This window comes from Eriocheir sinensis, unplaced genomic scaffold (assembly GCF_024679095.1).
Source record: "Eriocheir sinensis breed Jianghai 21 unplaced genomic scaffold, ASM2467909v1 Scaffold1443, whole genome shotgun sequence".
NCBI classification, from domain to species: Eukaryota; Metazoa; Arthropoda; class Malacostraca; order Decapoda; family Varunidae; genus Eriocheir; species Eriocheir sinensis.
The window spans coordinates 6,545-13,088 of record NW_026110788.1 but is presented as its reverse complement, the minus strand read 5'-3'; positions in this window follow the sequence as shown (position 1 = coordinate 13,088).

Here is a 6,544-nt window from a genome sequence, read left to right as displayed (position 1 = left end):
AATGTTACTACGCGAGGGTTTCAGCGGCGGCACCTAACGGCGGGTTCCTGAAGTCAGTTGTTTTCATGCCGCCATAATGGATGGAGGGCCCGACACTCCCTCCTCAAAATAGCAGTCTACTTTACCTTTCGGTAAGTGTTAGAGGCACACATTTTGTACACGCACACACACACACACACACACACACACACACACACACACACACACACACACACACACACACACACACACACACACACACACACACACACACATTCCATTTGTCAAGCACTTGTCCATCAACGGGTTCTCCCATACACAAACATGACGTCACGATTATTTGGAATGCGCAACACCATCTGCCTCCTCCTCCTCCTCCTCCTCCTCCTCCTCCTAATCCATATACTCCTCCTCCTCCTCCTAATCCATATACTCCTCCTCCTCCTCCCCCTCTCCCCTTCTTCCTTCGCCTCCATCTTTTCCTATTTCGCGTCCTCCTCCTTCTCCTCTTCCCCTCCTTCCCTCGGTACGAAATGGATGGCCAACAACTTTCTGCAGTAAGTAAAGAAAAGGATCTTGGTATCACTATATCAAGCGATTTAAAGCCCGGTCAGCATTGTTCAGAGGTAGTTAAAACTGCAAACAAATTGGTTGGCTTCATCGGACGAGTCTTTAATAATAAATCGGAAAAAGTAAAATTGAAATTGTATAATTCGTTGGTTCGACCCCGTCTAGAGTACTGTGTATAGTTTTGGTCTCCCTATTACAGAAAAGACAGAAAAGTTGGAACGGGTCCAACGAAGAGTAACAAAGATGATTCCTAGGTTGAGAAATTTATCATATGAACAAAGGCTTAATTAAAGAAGTAAATTTATTCAGCTTGTCAAAACGAAGAATGCGAGGCGATCTAATAGATGTGTTTAAAATGTTTAAAGGATTCAATGATATTAATGCGGAAGATTACTTTACAATTGATCGATCAAATAGAACAAGAAGAAATCACAACTTGAAGATAAGTGGTAAAAGATTCTCAAGGGCGTTCTACTGGCCATCTGCTTGCTCTCTTAACTGACTCTTGGTCATCCTCTCTTAGGCGTTTCGGTGAAACTTTCTCAGTTGCGCTAGACATATCGAAAGCCTTCGATAGAGTCTGGCACAGGTCTTTGCTTTCTAAACTGCCCTCTTTCGTATTCTATCCCTCTCTCTGTTCCTTTATCTCCAGTTTCCTTTCCGGAAGTTGTATCTCTGCGGTGGTAGACGGTCACTGTTCTTCCCCTAAACCTATCAACAGTGGTGTTCCACAGGGTTCTGTCCTATCACCCACTCTCTTCTTGTTATTCATCAATGATCTTCTTTCCATAACAAACCGTTCTGTCCACTCATGCGCCGACGATTCCACTCTGCAGTATTCAACTTCTTTCAATAGAAGGCCATCCCAACAGGAAGTACACGACTCCAGACTGGAGGCTGCAGAACGCTTAACCTCAGACTTTGCTACCATTTCCGATTGGGGTAGACGGAACCTTGCGTCCTTTGATGCCTCAAAAACTCAATTTCTCCACCTATCAGCTCCACACAATCTTTCAAACACCTATCCCCTATTCTTCGACAACACTCAGCTGTCACCTTCTTCTACACTAAACATCCTCGGTCTAGCCTTAAATCAAAATCTGAACTGGAAACTTCACATCTCTTCTATCACTAAGTAAGCTTCCTCGAGGTTGGGCGTCCTATATCGTCTTCGCCAGTTATTTCCCCCCGCAAAGTTGCTATCCATAGACAGGGCCATGTCCGCCCTCATATGAAGTAGGCATCTCACGTGTGGGTGGGCTCAACACACACAGCTTTCTTGGACGGAGTTGAGACTAAGGCTCTTCGTCTCATCAGCCTCCCTTCCAACTGATAGTCTTCTACCTCTTAAATTCCGTCGCGATGTTGCCTCTTTCTATCTTCTATCGCTATTTTCACGCTGACTGCTCTTCTGAACTTGATTCCGCAACCCCGCTGCACACGACGTTTTACTCATGGTCATCCCTATACTGTCCAAACCCCTTATGCAAGAGTTAACCAGCATCTTCACTCTTTCATCCCTCACGCTGGTAAACTCTGGAACAGCCTTCCTTCATCTGTATTTCCTCCTGCCTACGACTTGAACTCTTTCAAGAGGAGGGTATCATGACACCTCTCCTACCGAAATTGACCACTCTTTCGGACACCTCTTTTGACTCTTTTTAGAGCAGCGAGTAGCAGGCTTTTTTTATTATTGTTTCCTTTTTTTGTGCCCTTGAGCTGTCTCCTTTGTTGTAAAAAAAAAAGTGTTTTACGTTGTTCTGTTGGATGTTGTGTACCAGCATACAGGCGGAGAATCCTATTGGCTGTTGTGAGCCATCTGGAGTGGTTTAGATTTCCTGGATTTCTCCTTGACAGTGTGTCAGGAACAGTCCTGTTAGAGATTGCTTTTCCCAATTGGTCCTGCGAACCCCTGTGGCCCAATTTGTTTTACCATCGAGATTTTCAAAAAGGTGACGTAGTGACAGCACATTGCCATGGAGCTGACGGATGAACCAATGAACTGGGTGGGCAAGGCTTTTCTCGATTTTACAAATCACCTGTTGCCGCCACCACAAACTATCTTAGAGAGGTTCAACTTGCTCACTGTTTCTGTATTTCACTCACCGCTCACCAAGTTCACAAGTGGACAAACTAGAACAAAACCAGGGAAATTAATGTTTTTTCCTGCTGTGTATTCCCCCACTGAGCATGCGTGGTGGACAGCAGTGACACTTATTTCTACCAAGAGGTATTAGGTCGTCCCACCGAGCTGAAGCAAAGTACCAGAAGTATCAACTCTTCGGTGCTTCCAGAGGATGTACAGGAGCAATAGGATAGGATACAGAAATAAGGTTGCGATCGGAGGAGCCCAACGGAGAGAACAGTTTGACAGAGTAATCAGAAGGGTTAGAGGTAAGGAAGATGTCTAGTATGTTGGGCCGGTCTCCAAGACGGTCGGGAATACGTGTGAAGCAAGCCACCGCTGAAACGGTCGCGTACTCTCCTCCGGTGAGACAAGGAAAATGGTGTGGCAGCACAGACTCAATTAGTAAATGTTTTGATGTTCTTGTCTCTCGTCGCGCTCCTTGTTGTCCGTGTTGCGTCTTTAATGTTTGTCTCTCTTGTTACTCGTTTATCTTCCACTGTCTGTCCTCGTTCTCATATTGTTAACTCATACATATTGTTTACTACACACACTAACATTTATATGTCATCTAAACCATACAACATTCATACACACCATACACACAACACCTTTTCTGTATGTTTTGTTTGTCCTTATGACCTGTATGATTTTATGTCAATAAATAACCCTGACGGATATGACTGTCTCTATCCGTGAACCAATTAGCACTCAAAACACTCGTTACCACCAATAATTGGTGACCCTGCTGTGTTGCTATGGTTTAAGGTGGCTTGTAAACCGGTGCTGTATATAAGTGCACTGTCTCCCAGAGCGGTGGACCTGGGCCCGTATCCTCGAGAGCTATTAACTTTACTCTTAAAGTTACTATCAGTTAATAGTTTCAAATTATTAAGTGTAAAAGCTATCCTTGTCAACTTTGAGTGTAAGTATTAGCAAATCCTGGCTACTATTATCTTCTTCTTCGTCTTCTTTATGGCGGGCTCGTTGCTAAGGACGCCTCCGTGCAAAACGTAAACATCCGACATGAATTAAGTATATATTTCAAAAGAAAAATAAAGAAAACATGTATAAATGTACAACAGAAACATAATAAATGGCAAACACAAGAAAATACTGAGTTTTGTGGCAGATAGAAGCAGCCTCAAAGGCTGCTTTTACTCCGTCACTCGTCAATACCGTTATCTCCCCTCCTGCGTCACGATTTGCTCTGCTGAAATTACCGCACCATAACCACGTCATCTGCCCCAATGAGCACATCTACGGGCCGGGGAACCAGCGCAGAAAAGGAGTAAGTTTAATTGGTCGCCCGATGAAACGGTCTTCTTACATCAAATTCAAGAAAAAATACGTATAATCAGAGGGTGTTATGGGAAGAGTATCACCCCTGATGATAAGAAGAGAGCGTGGACTGAAGTGGCAGAAGCTGTAACAAGGTTAGTAATCACATATTCATGGTTCAATTAGCTTACAGACTAACCTAACCTAATCAATTGGGTATTTTTTGCATAATAACACAAGCACTGACCTTCCAAACAGAACATATCTTTTTATTCTGTATCTGAATAGTTTCATTATGACCATTTCTGCCACGACCCCCTCTCCCTCAACAACCTAACATATCTAAACCTAACCATGCCAAACCTGCCCCGTCCTACCGAGCACATCCTAACTTAACATGCCAAGTTTGTTGGGGGGGAAGAGGGGGTTGGTATAGATAGTTAAGGCATAATTATTTGCCCTGTTTTTATGCTTTATTTATTTTTATTTGTTTATTTATTTATTTTTATTGGGGGGGGGGGGGGGGATGCTAGGCATGCCAGACTATGGACACTTTTACAAGTACTTTATGTCAAGACTATATAGGAATAGGTAGGTTTTGTGAGAATGGTAAAGTAAGATTAAAATAGTATATTTATAGCATTGGTCAAACAGATTATGGTGATATAATGTTAGATTGGAATGTACTCAAGATAATGAAATTAAGGTTAATGCTTTTATTTTTTTGTTACATATTCACATGTTCATGATTCAAGTAACTTGCAAACTAACTTAACCTCGTCAAATGGGTATTTTTGTATACAAACACAACCACAGAGTTTCCAAACAGAACATACTTTTTCCTACTGCTTCACGTGAATAGCATCATCATGACCATTTCTGCTGCAACCCCCACTCCCTCAACAATCTAACATAACTAAACCAACTCCTGCTAAACTTGTCCTACCTAACACGTCCTAACCTAACATGGTAGGTCCCCAAGTGCCAAACCTTCCTGTCCTACTGAACACATCCCTAACTTAACATGCCAAGTTTGTTGGGGGAAGAGGGGTTGGTATAGATAGTTAAGGCATATTGGCCCTTTTCTTATTCTTTATTTATTGTTATTTGTTTATTATTTATTTTTATTGGGGGGGGATGCTAGGCATGCCAGACTGTGGACACTTTTACAAGTACTTTATGTCAAGACTATATGGGAATAGGTAGGTTTCGTGAGAATGGTAAAGTAAGATTAAAATAGTATATTTATAGCATTGGTCAAACAGATTATGGTGATATAATGTTAGATTGGAATGTACTCAAGATAATGAAATTAAGGTTAACGCTTTTATTTTTTTTGTTACATATTCACATATCCATGATTCAAGTAACTTGCAAACTAACCTAACCTCGGGGAGGCGGTGGCTGAATCGACAGAGTAACAGCACCGCGTTCAGGAGGACGCGAGTTCAATCCCCGCCCTGTGCCACCTAGCTAGGATTTTTCAGCCGCCGCCGAGTGGCTTAAAACAACCCACATGCTGTCCAGAAGACCACCTATCAACCCGGACTCTAGATTCTAGGATTAAAGATGAGCTCCGGGAGGGCAGCATGAGCTAATGCAAGATGGCGCCACTATAAACACTCGCCTGCGCCAGAACGGGCTGGGCCAACCATCAGGACCCACCGGGAAGAAGCCTTGGGCCGACCATCAGGCCCCACCGGGAAGAAGCCTACCGGCGCTATAGGCCGCGACGTAAAAAAAAAAAAAAGGGTATTTTTGTATACAAACACAACCACAGAGTTTCCAAACAGGACATACTTTTTCCTACTGCTCCATGTGAATAGCATCATCATGACCATTTCTGCTGCAACCCCCACTCCCTCAACAATATAACGTAACTAAACCAACTCCTGCTAAACCTGTCCTACCTAACACGTCCTAACCTAACATGGTAGGTCCCCAAGTTTGTTAGGGTGGAAAGGGGGTTAGTATAAGAGAGTCAAGTCATATTTACCTGTTATTTTATTTATTCCTTATTTAGATTTATTTTTTTTTGGGGGGGGGTTGGGCATGCCACTCTCTCAACACTTTTACAAGTATTTTATGTTAAGACTATATCGGAATAGGTAGATATGATGAGAATGGTAAAGTAAGATTAAAATATTATTTTGATGGCATTGGTCAAACAGTTTCTGGTGATATAATGTTAATTTAGAAGTACTCAAAAGAATGGAATTAAGATTAATACTTAGATTTTTTTTGTATAGTTGTATTGTGTAATATCATCCTACTTAGAGAAAAGCATTTTAGAAAAGTAGGTAATGAAAAGTAGTATTTATGGCCATGTTCATAACAACTAAAAAGTTAATGTCTTATGATGCATGTACATAAAATACCGGTACTGGTTTAGCTTTCCATCACAGCAAGTATTAAATGTTATTGGAGAAGGTATGGGAAATAAATAGCATGCCATAGTGAAACGATTAAGAAACTTGCTTAACATTTATATCCTGACAGTGCCTTCCCTGGGAGTGGACCCCGTACGCAGGATGACTGTGAGAGGCGTTGGTACAATGTACAACAAAAATCAAAGCCTCGCATTGCCAA